We start from the raw sequence: 13,298 nt of genomic DNA, 5'->3' as shown, positions 1-13,298 counted from the left end.
GGCGCCCTGTCCAGGGATTGTTCCTGCCATGCACATGATGTTTGCTGGGACGCATGTGACCGTGGAAGGAATAATTTATCACAGCAGTCCGGTGTCTGTCTAATGTACCAACCCCCAATTCCTATCCTACCATTTTCTTTCCCCACCTAACCAATTGCCGCACAATCAGCTCTGTAATAAATTTTAAACCAGCTGTAAACTTAGAACACTGATTCTTCAAAACTTTTAAGGAACTTTGAAAAATCTTAGTTATACATATTTAAAGATTCCATCTATCCATATAGCCGTGCCAGTCCCAGCGAGCACCGAGCGCTCGGCAGCAACAATCCCTGGACATGGTGCCAGCTCTTTGCAGGATGAATACGAGTGCACACCTACACTAAGAGCATCAATTTAGCATCTAAAGATCCCCTCACCTGCATGCCTTTGGAAGGAAACCAAAGCACGTGTAGGAAACCCACCAGGAAAAGAGAAACCCCAGGCTGGTGACACCTGGGAAGTGACCCCCTTACTTTGAGTCAGCAGCTCTTCTGCTATACCACTGTGTCCACATGTTTAATTATTAACAGCATGGATTATTTAAATGAAGTTAACAATTTATCTGTAAAATGTAATATATATACTTTAATGTATTTCATCATAATATGATATCAAGTATACATCCTAGTATTCTAACATCACACGACTCCAAGAGGACAGTTCTTGGAAATTTGACACAAGAAGTCAGTATGATCTGTAAATCTCTTCTCTTCTGATTCTTCAATTTGTGATGTTTCTAACAACATTAATACATCCCTGATAGTGCACCATTATATCCATCCATCCATTTTCTAACCCGCTGAATCCGAATACAGGGTCATGGGGGTCTGCTGGAGCCAATTCCAGCCAACACAGGGCACAAGGCAGGAACCAATCCTGGGCAGGGTGCCAACCCACCGCAGGACACACACAAACACACCCACACACCAAGCACACACTAGGGCCAATTTAGAATCGCCAATCCACCTAACCTGCATGTCTTTGGATTGTGGGAGGAAACCGAGCGCCCGGAGGAAACCCACGCAGACACGGGAGAACATGCAAACTCCACGCAGGGAGGACCCGGGAAGCGAACCCGGGTCTCCTAACTGCGAGGCAGCAGCGCTACCACTGCGCCACCGTGCCGCCCGTCACCATTATATTATTACAGAATGATTACAATCAAGTGAATTAAATTTGTGAACGATATTCATTTAATTTTGGTTCATTTGTTAATGCTTACATCATAGATATGAATCTAAAAAAGAAAGGGAAACGACACAGAAACAGTAGCACTGCTTTGACGCCCGTTTGTAAAACCGAGCAGAATCATACGTACACAAGGAGTGATGCTGCCTTTAAAATGTTTATGGCTTTGCACCAAGTTTAGTTTTTATACGTCTCGAAATGAGCGTTGAAATGGGCATACACACCATTTTTGTTTGTACCCACCATTTATACAAGAGGCCATTCCTCTTACAGGGACACAATAAAACAAATCCAGTTTTAATCAAAGCAAATTTTACAAAAGGTGAAAAGGTCCCTAGTATAGTATACAGTCACTTTTTATTATGTTGTTACTTTAGTAAAGATGGTAGTGTTGTGCTGAGTAGGTAACGGTGGATGTCAAGCTGTGTCCAATGTTATTACAAATGTCAAATGATCAAAGACAAGTCAACTTTTCGACTCATAACAAGGGACATATTTTAGACTTAGTTTGCTGTTCTGCTATCACACCTCACAATCTTATTCCTATTGAATTATTCATCTCAGATTACAAAATGATCACATTTGCTGTTAGCGTACCTCTCAGTAAATTAAAGGTTTAGCGTGTAAATTCATTTCGTAATGTCAAGCATGTAAACCCAGAGACCCTTATAGATTTATTGCAATCCCAGCCTGTTTCTCCTTCTGCTACCACACCATCAGAATTAATAAACCTTTACAATGCTGCTCTGTCTTCTGCCTTTGATACACGAGCTCCTTAAAGACACGGACTGTTTCATTTATTAACATCTGGACTCCGTCAGCTCAAAGCCACGGGCCAACAGTTGAAGCATCTAGCTAAAAAGACGGGACCAGTTGTACATAAGGAAATATATTCAGATCATATATTAAAATACAAAAATGCTCTCTCTGATGCTAAAACTGTATACTATTCTAACATTATCAATACAGGAATAAAACTAGAGCTCTTTTTTCTACAATGAAAAGGTTAATTACACCACCAGAAAATGTCGCTCACCATAACCTCTCTGTTAAGTACTGCTGCACTGTTTTGGATTTTTTCAACTCAAAAATTGAAAAAATCAACCAGTAACTTTCTTCCTCTATCTCTGCAGAAAATGACATCCTCTCCACTATCCCCCATATTATATTCTCTCACCAGCCACCCTATTCTCAGATTTCAGTTTACCAGATGAAAATGATGTCTCGGAGCTTATAACAAAATCTAATCCCTCCACATGCCAATTAGATCCAACACCTACAAGTTTGTTAAGTCCTGTCTGTCACATATTTCCCCCATGATAACTACTATAGCTAACTCTTCCCTTACTACAGGCCTGGTCCCCCTCTCACTAAAAACAGCCTCAATTACTCCAATTCTGAAAAAAACCTGGTTTAGACCCGAATATCCTTAACAATCATTGGCCTGTTTCAAATGTTCCATTCTTATCTAAAGTTCTCAAAAATAGTTGCCTCCCATCTTTCAAAAAATAACCTTTTTGAACAGTTTGTTTCAATCTGGGTTTCATCCTAAATGCAGCACAGAAACTGCCCTGGTCAAAATCACAAATGATCTTCTCCAGGCAGCTGACGTGAGACTTTAATCAATTCTTGTGCTTCTTGACCTCAGCTCTGCATTTGACACCATATCTCATCAGATACCTTTTGAAACGACTAGCTAGTTTTGGAGTTTGTGGTCTTGTCTTCCAATGGTTTTCTTCCTACCTCACTGATAGGAGGCGATTTCTTCAAATAAAGGGCTTTAAATTTGAGAATGCAGTCGTTACTCAGGGAGGTCTGCAGGGTTCTGTTTTAGGACTGCTTCTTTTTCTCATTTATATCTTCCCAATAAGTAATATCTTCCAGCACCATGCTATTAAATGTCATTGTTACGCTGATGACACACAGCTATATCTATCCACTAAATCCACTTCTGTTTTCCCTCCAGACACTCTAATGGCCTGTCTCCGAGACAAAGACATGGATGACTCCAACTAAACAGCAATAAAACTGAGGTGCTCCTCATTGGTTCTAAATCCACACTTGCTAAGGTTAACCAGTCTTCTATTTTAATTAACAATATTAACACAAACATCTCCATCCAGGTGAATAGCCTCGGCATCATTCTTGATAGTACTCTCTCTTTTCTTCCCATACAAGTAACATTTCTTGGTCTGCCTTCTTCCATCTCTGAAACATCTCTAGACTCTGTCCTGTTCTTACTCAACACAGTACTGAAGTATCGGTTAATGCCCGAGTCACCTCACGTATAGATTACTGTAATGCTATTCTATCTGGCATCCCACAAAAACGTATCCATCGCTTACAACTTCTTCAAAATTCTGCTGCCAGGATAATAACCTGCTGTTCTAAATCCACTGAACATATCACACTTATTCTCTCTCAACTTCACTGGCTCCCTGTTAACTACTGAATACAATACTAAATACCGCTCTTAACATTTAAAGCTCTCCACACCTCACTGATCTTCTCCAGACTTACACTCCTCTCACTCACTCAGATCCTCATCTGCAGCTCGACTTTCTGTACCACACATCAAACTCGGTGCTATGGGAGCTCGAGCGTCTCTCATTGTGCTCCTCAACTTGGGAATTCTCGTCTCTCTCATATCCGTCAGCTCGATTCACTAACACATTTTAAAACTGCCCTCAAAACTTATCTTTTCAAACTAGCATACCAATTGTGAATTTTGCACTGTTACTGCCAGTTATCTTTGTCTGTTTATTGTGGCTGGGGTGCTTTGGAGGCATGGCAAAGGAAAAGAAGAAATAAAAAGATTTTCTTATTGCTTTTACCCTGTGTCTACGTCTGTCTGTTGGGTTCACGGGGTAACAGCGCCCCCAAGCGTTTGACAGTTGTTACACACATAGAATTAAAGGCAAAAATAGTATGTAAAAAATGTTTCTGCTATAAACTTAGTTTTTCTTGTCCAATGTCAGTTGTTTATATATTTACAAATGCTTTATTTCATCTTTAGTATGGCAAGGCAGGACACTAACTGAGACTATTCAATAGTTACAGGGGCAAGAAATAGTGAGAATATACCAATTCAATTATACTTGTGTGGGTTATAAGAACCCCCATAGAACTTAAGTAACTAGCAAACGGCTCTTACACAACCGGCCCCTAATTGTTTATACTAAGAGCAGAGATCAATTATTTGAACATTACTTAATAAGAGCCTTAACTATTAATGAAATTAAATGAAACTTACAAAACTGAAATGTAAACTTACAGTTAAATGTGGAAACACAAACACAACTTGAGCATAAAATGTTCAGATGAGTCATTTCAATGAATTGCTGCTTGCTGGAGCAGACACAGTTTGTTCACAGCTCTGTCCAGTGTGCTGTGTTGGTCTGCGCACAAACTCCTCTGACTGCTCCTTCTGTATTTAGTATTAAAGTCAAGTCTGGTAACAATGGGCATTACTGTCACACATGAAACTGCGTATGTCACCAGTCAGAGACAACACAACAGGTGACATTCGCAATGCAGCCAGATGAAGCTGCCTTTGCCAGGCAATAATCTGTTAGACAAATATGGTAGGAGATCAAAATGCATTATCGTCAGAGCACTGGGCTAAAGACTGAAACAAAAATAAATGAACAGGTGATAATAACAGAGGAGAATGGAAAATACAGAGGACTGTGAAAAATGAAACATGACGTCACTTACAAAGGAATCAAACTCAGACACATTGAGTGTTTTGGTCGAATCTTTAGGATTAATTGATTCTACTTGCACACTCACAGTCTATGGAGAGAAATGCTTAGACAACGACATCAGTCAGCCTGACCAGAATGAAGTCAAAGAGCTGAGGAACTCAAACATTTCAAGCAGCAGAACCTTCATATTTGGAGGTGGCAAAGTTGTGCATTCCACCAAATGAGTGACAATTACTGTAAAGATTGGAGAGACACGATGTGGTGCCAGCTGAAATGCCAATGTTGTTAAGTAAGGAAAAAAGAGGTTGGGAGCAGGCACTGATTACAGTGAGCTGTCACACTCACCACACGGCGAGCCCCCCAGATTGAGGTCCGAGTGTAGCCGTACAGCAGGTGACACCTCAGCAGCACACTTAACAGTCGGATGTTTGTTACAATGGCTGGAGTGCCAGTCCTGCATCCAACACCCACGTTTTCACTGCAAGCTGGCAGATCTGCTTGCTAATTAACATCACACCCAGGATGGATGTCCAGTAAAATGTCCTTAAAAAGGACAGGGACACATTTAGGTGTGTCATGAATGCCGTAATCACTTTGACTATGCGAGTGGAGTTTGTAAGTTTCAATGGAGCAACATGTACACAGCAAGAAATCTTCACGGAGAATCTTCCAAACAACACAGTCACTCTTGCCAAAGCTGCTCTGTTGCTCCATCACACACACTGCCTTTCAAAGACACCACCCCGGAGGCCATCCGATAAGCTGAAGCTCTCCAACTGGGGGGTCTTCCTATCCTGCGGAGAGTCACTAGCCAAATCGGTTTGAAGTGCTTCCACCAACTTGGCCATCAAAACCCTCAGTCAGTCCTAAAGACTGGGTGGGTGACGGGATCTTTAAACATGAATGCTTCTCACGAATTAAACACTAAAATCACATTGATACCGTCATTGGGATGTAAACAATTGGTTCACTTTAAAGTCCCTGCCATTTGGATTAACGCTTCTTCACATATTCCTCTTAACTGCACTGCTTCTCAAACACGCTTTATTTAAAGAAAGTAAATTTCTAAAGGCTCTTCTTACTTCAAAGTCACGTGGCTACGTAATATACTCTCATTTTAAAATAACTTCTTCAGGTACATTTTCTTATTTTAAACTAACAAAATATTTTCCCAATCGCCCCTAATTTTCAACCACTTGCAGTAAATGCCGTCTGTCGGTTTCCCCACTAATTTATGAACACTGTGGCCCATTCTCAGCCCCCTACGACCGACCCCCTGTAGGCCACTTTAAACAATGAGGACAGTTGAGCTCCAGCCCATAATAGTCGAGTCGCGGCTCTGCTCAGCAGCTTTCACATTTTGTATTTTGATGGCTTCAGGTGGTCCGACACAAGCATCCCGATTGGCTTGAGTCCTGTTCTTCATTTAACACGGCCATCTCTAGTAAGCTAAAGTATCAAAGTGTACAGAAATACCGAAAGTACTTGTAAAGGATAAAAGACATTAAATAAAACAATACCGTTTCAAATATCACAAAAATGTACTCGTAATGCCATGGCAGCTGTAGATTTTACTGTATCCCTCCAGCAGCACTAGCTTGTGTAATGTTTGCATTATTTATTTCCCATTAAATACATCAAAGTCTACCTGTTACAGTGAACTCGCACGAGCATCGTTCCGGGAATTTGCGGCTGAACAAGCACGTGCCCGACAGACAGCACCGTTCGGAGCATGCGCGAAATCAGAAGGGAAACGGCGCGGGAAAATGCACGAGCGTGAAGAGAGCAGAAGTAAACCCGAGTGAACGCGACTCCGCCAAGTTAGATGTAGCATTACATTTAAAATAAGTTAACGTAGCACCCCCGTCATCCACAATAACCTCGTGAAGGTGCGATTTGCTGTGCCTCCTCCTTCTCCACATAGCGCTCAATCCCCAACACTTAAAAGCGAACCACCTCCTCAAATTTAAAGTCTCTCAGTATGTCGCGATCTTGCTCACTGCTGGCATTCCCACCCGTACACGATCCCCACGTTCAACTTTGTCTTACCTTCCACACCTTTGGTTGATCTTCTGGCCGTGAAGAAGTCTGAGCACGAGGGTCTCGTAAGAGCAAACAGAGGGTAACTGCAGCACGCTATAGATACAGTAGCTACTACGTCATTCACGGAACGCCCACAAAACCACGACTCGCCCACAACGTCTTTTACGGAACGCCCACAACACCACGACACGCCCACAACGTCTTTCACTGGACACCCACTGAAAGGATGAACTGCCCGCTTAATGTAGAGCAGAATCACTGAAGCGACGGCCTCTGTAAGAGTGACAGGAATTGACGTTACTTTGGACAAGCAGAAATGTCTTTTAGTCTCAGACTTATTCTATCTAAAAAAAATTAAGTTAACGTAACTAATTTCTAAGCGCCTTGCTGAAAAATGTTACTGTTTCTATAGGGGCTCTCAAAGGAAGATTTTGCCGCCGTAGTCGGCCAGGGTGCACGCGCCCCTAATTAAATTGTGCATGTAAAGAGTTTCACTGTAAAACGTAATAAGCTTCATATATGAGTGTTTGAAGGCCCTGGTGTATGGAAGAGAAAAAAATTATATAGTAGTAATAGGATATTAACATAAATAGCCATAAAAGTAATCAATAGCTTCTGAAGCATTAGATTTAGCATAAATTAGAATGTCAAGCAAATAGTTAAATAAAACATTAGTGGTATTACATTATCTTTAAGCTTGAAGCAAAATTACCAATATTGAAAAAAGAACAGAATCGAAAGAGAATGACGCACAGAAACTATCAAAAGAAAACATGTACAGGTTAGGAAGCTGAAGAAAGATACCAATGACATAATATTAAAAAAAAATGGTCCTGGTAGGCACGTGAGAAGCCAGCTGAAATAGTGAATCAGCAGAAACAGCAAAATGCATTGCTACTAACAAGGTCAAGATGATGTAATGTATGGAAAATAAAAAATAGTGTATTCATGTACTAACATATAAATATAGAAAAAAATATATTAGCATTATCTATAGTGCAGGTATGCCAAGCAAATGAATAAATAAAGGCACATGCAACATTTCTTTTTAATTAAAGCTTAGCTTCAGTCGCTAAATAAAAAATAGCTTGAAGGCCAAGGGAAAGGAAATGATAAAAGAGTGCCCAAAAATGGAAGAAGGGAACATCTTATCAGCCTAGGCCAATCATATTAAGCAAAACAGAAACTAAAAATAGATAATAGACAGTAAAAATACCGGAGGCCAGCTGCAGGGGCAAGTCAGGAGCAAATAAAGGTATCGGCCGGACAGGTGCAGAGGGGAGTCAGAGATTAACAGCAAATGAGGTAATTTGAGCAAGGTCTGAGTGATAAGAAATTACTATATTCGGATTCAGCGGGTTAGAAAATGGATGGATGGATATATACAGTGAATCCAGAAAGTATTCACAGCGCATCACTTTTTCCACATTTTGTTATGTACAGTCTTATTCCAAAATGGATTAAATTCATTTTTTTCCTCAGAATTCTACACACAACACCCCATAATGACAACATGAAAAAAGTTTACTTGAGGTTTTTGCAAATTTATTAAAAATAAAAAAACTGAGAAATCACATGTACATAAGTATTCACAGCCTTTGCTCAATACTTTGTCGATGCACCTTTGGCAGCAATTCCAGCCTCAAGTCTTTTTGAATATGATGCCACAAGCTTGGCACACCTATCCTTGGCCAGTTTCACCCATTCCTCTTTGCAGCACCTCTCAAGTTCCATCAGGTTGGATGGGAAGCGTCGGTGCACAGCCATTTTAAGATCTCTCCAGAGATGTTCAATCGGATTCAAGTCTGGCTCTGCTCTGGCTGGGCCACTCAAGGACATTCACAGAGTTGTCCTGAAGCCACTCCTTTGATATCTTGGCTGTGTGCTTAGGGTTGTTGTCCTGCTGAAAGATGAACCATCGCCCCAGTCTGAGGTCAAGAGTACTCTGGAACAGGTTTTCATCCAGAATGTCTCTGTACATTGCTGCAGTCATCTTTCCCTTTATCCTGTTTAGTCTCCCAGTTCCTGCCACTGAAAAACATCCCTACAGCATGATGCTGCCACCACCATGCTTCACTGTAGGGATGGTATTGGCCTGGTGATGAGTGGTGCCTGGTCTCCTTCAAACGTGACGCCTGGCATTCACACCAAAGAGTTGAATCTTTGTCTCATCAGACCACAGAATTTTGTTTCTCATGGTCTGAGAGTCCTTCAGGTGCCTTTTGGAAAACTCCAGTTAGCCTGCCATGTGCCTTTTACTAAGGAGTTGGTTCTGTCTGGCCAATCTACCATACAGGCCTGATTGGTGGATTGCTGCAGAGATGGTTGTCCTTCTGGAAGGTTCTCCTCTCTCCGCAGAGGACCTGTGGAGCTCTGACAGAGTGACCATCGGGTTCTTGGTCACCTCCCTGACTAAGGCCCTTCTCCACCGATCGCTCGGTTTAGATGGACGGCCAGCTCTAGGTAGAGTCCTGGGGCCTCATGTATAAACGGTGCGTTCGCACAGAAATGTTGCGTAAGAACTTTCCCACATTCAAATCGTGATGTATAAAACCTACACTTGGCGTAAAGCCACGCACTTTTCCACGGAACTCATACCTTGTCGTACGCAAGTTCTCCGGTCAGTTTTGCAGACTGGCGGCACCCAGCGTCAAAGCAGTGCTACTGTTCCTGTGTGGTTACTCTTTATTGTCTTGACGCGGCTTTATAAATACACCGAAACTAACCGCATATTGTTTATTAGTGTAACGCATCTGATTGTAATTAACTTGTATCAATATAATGGTCCAGGAAATAGCCATAGTATTCCAAATACCATAACTGCTATAGCGTTGTTAGTCTCACTGCACCTTCTTCTTCTTCTTTCAGCTGCTCCCGTTAGGTGTTGCCACAGCGCATCATCTTTTTCCATATTACTCTCACTGCACCACTCGGAGTATTTATATCACTGTATCTGAGTGTGAATCACAGTAGCAGTGATCGGAAAGAGAATTATCGGAATACAGTATGAAGCACATGCTGCCTCAGCCACGGCAAAACATTTCAAAGCCTTTCCTGTATGGACCTCGTGGTTCAGAAACAGTTTCATCCCAAGAACTTTAAATGCGCTCAATCAATTGCTCCTTGTAGAACTGTTTGTACTTATAAGTACAATTTCCTCACTGTAAACTTGCACTACAGTTATAATATTACACAACCTCCTCCACTTTATAAAGCGCGTATTTACATATGATGACGATATCATTTTTAAGATGAAATGCAGCAAAATATGTTTATTATATTATACAGATTAAAATGTAACTTTATTTAAATAATCTATATTCAAATTAAACGTGTACTACGAAGATAGTTCAATGTTCCTTAAATGTCTATTACAGAGCTGATTGTGTGGCGATCGGTTACTTGGAGAAAGAAAAGCAAGGACTGCAGGGGCGGCCACGCCAATATACAGTGGTGTGAAAAACTATCTGCCCCCTTCCTGATTTCTTATTCTTTTGCATGTTTGTCACACAAAATGTTTCTGATCATCAAACACATTTAACCATTAGTCAAATATAACACAAGTAAACACAAAATGCAGTTTTTAAATGATGGTTTTTATTATTTAGGGAGAAAAAAAATCCAAACCTACATGGCCCTGTGTGAAAAAGTAATTGCCCCTTGTTCAAAAATAACCTAACTGTGGTGTATCACACCTGAGTTCAATTTCCGTAGCCACCCCCAGGCCTGATTACTGCCACACCTGTTTCAATCAAGAAATCACTTAAATAGGAGCTGCCTGACACAGAGAAGTAGACCAAAAGCACCTCAAAAGCTAGACATCATGCCAAAATCCAAAGAAATTCAGGAACAAATGAGAACAGAAGTAATTGAGATCTATCAGTCTGGTAAAGGTTATAAAGCCATTTTTAAAGCTTTGGGACTCCTGCGAACCACAAGTGAGAGCCATTATCCACAAATGGCAAAAACATGGAACAGTGGTGAACCTTCCCAGGACTGGCCGGCCGACCAAAATTACCCCAAGAGCGCAGAGACGACTCATCCGAGAGGTCACAAAAGACCACAGGACAACGTCTAAAGAACTGCAGGCCTCACTAGCCTCAATTAAGGTCAGTGTTCACGACTCCACCATAAGAAAGAGACTGGGCAAAACGGCCTGCATGGCAGATTTCCAAGACGCAAACCACTGTTAAGCAAAAAGAACATTAGGGCTCATCTCAATTTTGCTAAGAAACATCTCAATGATTGCCAAGACTTTTGGGAAAATACCTTGTGGACTGATGAGACAAAAGTTGAACTTTTTGGAAGGCAAATGTCCCGTTACATCTGGTGTAAAAGGAACACAGCATTTCAGAAAAGAACATCATACCAACAGTAAAATATGGTGGTGGTAGTGTGATGGTCTGGGGTTGTTTTGCTGCTTCAGGACCTGGACGGCTTGTTGTGATAGATGGAACCATGAATTCTACTGTCTACCAAAAAATCCTGAAGGAGAATGTCCGGTCATCTGTTCGTCAACTCAAGCTGAAGCGATCTTGGGTGCTGCAACAGGACAATGACCCAAAACACACCAGCAAATCCACCTCTGAATGGCTGAAGAAAACAAAATGAAGACTTTGGAGTGGCCTAGTCAAAGTCCTGACCTGAATCCAATTGAGATGCTATGGCATGACCTTAAAAAGGCGCTTCATGCTAGAAAACCCTCAAATAAAGCTGAATTTTCATCAATTCTGCAAAGATGAGTGGGCCAAAATTCCTCCAGAGCGCTGTAAAAGACTCATTGCAAGTTATCGCAAACGCTTGATTGCAGTTATTGTTGCTAAAGGTGGCCCAACCAGTTATTAGGTTCAGGAGGCAATTACTTTTTCACACAGATTGGATTTTTTTTTCTCCCTAAATAATAAAAACCATCATTTAAAATCTGCATTTTGTGTTTACTTGTGTTGTTATATTTGACTAATGGTTAAATGTGTTTGATAATCAGAAACATTTTGTGTGACAAACATGCAAAAGAATAAGAAATCAGGAAGGGGGCAAATAGTTTTTCACACCACTGTATATTGAATATAAAACAGAAAGAGAAAATAACGACACAGCTAAATACACAGTGGCAAATTTCGACAAAAGTTAAATGCTTGTGTCATGAGCACGAGGAGGCTGTGCAGTGACCGCAATGGACGTGGTCATCCACCGTGCATAAGATACCATATTGACATTGGCGGGCGAAGGGGCCACTGATTCTTTCTCTGCCCAGGGCCGCCACAAGCCTAGAGCCGCCCCTGAGTACTGCTGCAATAAGTTATTTCATCGAAGGTCGCGCACAATCACTGTGTCGTGAAATCCATGTTTAATAACGTGCTTTAACTCCTATCATCATGAAAATTATATCACGTATACATCTCAGTATTTTAGTTATTCAGAGAGCTGTAATATCACGAATGTAATTGATTCTGTGTCCAGTTGGAGGAAGAGAGCCGGTTTAAGAAGCAAGTAGTGATTCACACACACAGAGCACATAGAAGATCAAATACAAAACAAAGCATTTAACGTGCTACTTTAATTACGATGTGATTTGAGAAACTGGTTAATTAAATGATTTTAAGATGAAGTTTATGACGTTCTACTTCAGTGACAAAATAAATTACATGATTAAAGTGGAAATTTCGAGATTAAAGTTGACATTACATGATTTTTTCCCTACTGTGTGCCTTTTTTTTTCTCTGTACCCTAAAAAGCTTTCATATGACACTCAGACAGTGGGTTATGACGCGCCTTTTCACGGCGACTGATATCTGAGCTTTCAAGTTTCTCCAGCACGCTATGTCACTGGATCAGCTTCCTTTTGTTGATTATACTACAGTTTAGTTAAACAAATAGTATGTTTTTCCTTTGCCTTCACTTGGTATTCGCTGAAATTGTTATATTTTCCCCCATGCTTTTCCCATTGTCTTTTCACAGAAGGCTGAGCTTAAGGGCGATTTATATTGATTTACATATTCAAAGAGGCGTAATTCAGGGATGAGTTGGGGCGGAACATAAGGCGCATGTACGAGCGTTACTTTTTTACGTTGACTGGGATTTATAGCGGAAGAATGTGGAAGTTGGAGTACGCACAGATTCCTGCATCTGGATTTTTCTGTGTGTAAAAGCACATTTCAGCTTTTGTGCTTACGCCATGTTATAGTGCGAATTCTACGCACGGCGTTATACATGAGGCCCCTGGTGGTTTCGAACTTCTTCCACTTACGGATGATGGAGGCCACTGTGCTCATTGGGACCCTCATAGCAGCAGAATTTTTTCTTTAACCTTCACCAGATTTG

The sequence above is a fragment of the Polypterus senegalus genome, chromosome 4, assembly GCF_016835505.1.
Source record: "Polypterus senegalus isolate Bchr_013 chromosome 4, ASM1683550v1, whole genome shotgun sequence".
In the NCBI taxonomy this organism is placed as follows: domain Eukaryota; kingdom Metazoa; phylum Chordata; class Cladistia; order Polypteriformes; family Polypteridae; genus Polypterus; species Polypterus senegalus.
The sequence above is the reverse complement of the archived record's forward strand: the minus strand, read 5'-3'. Positions refer to the sequence as shown.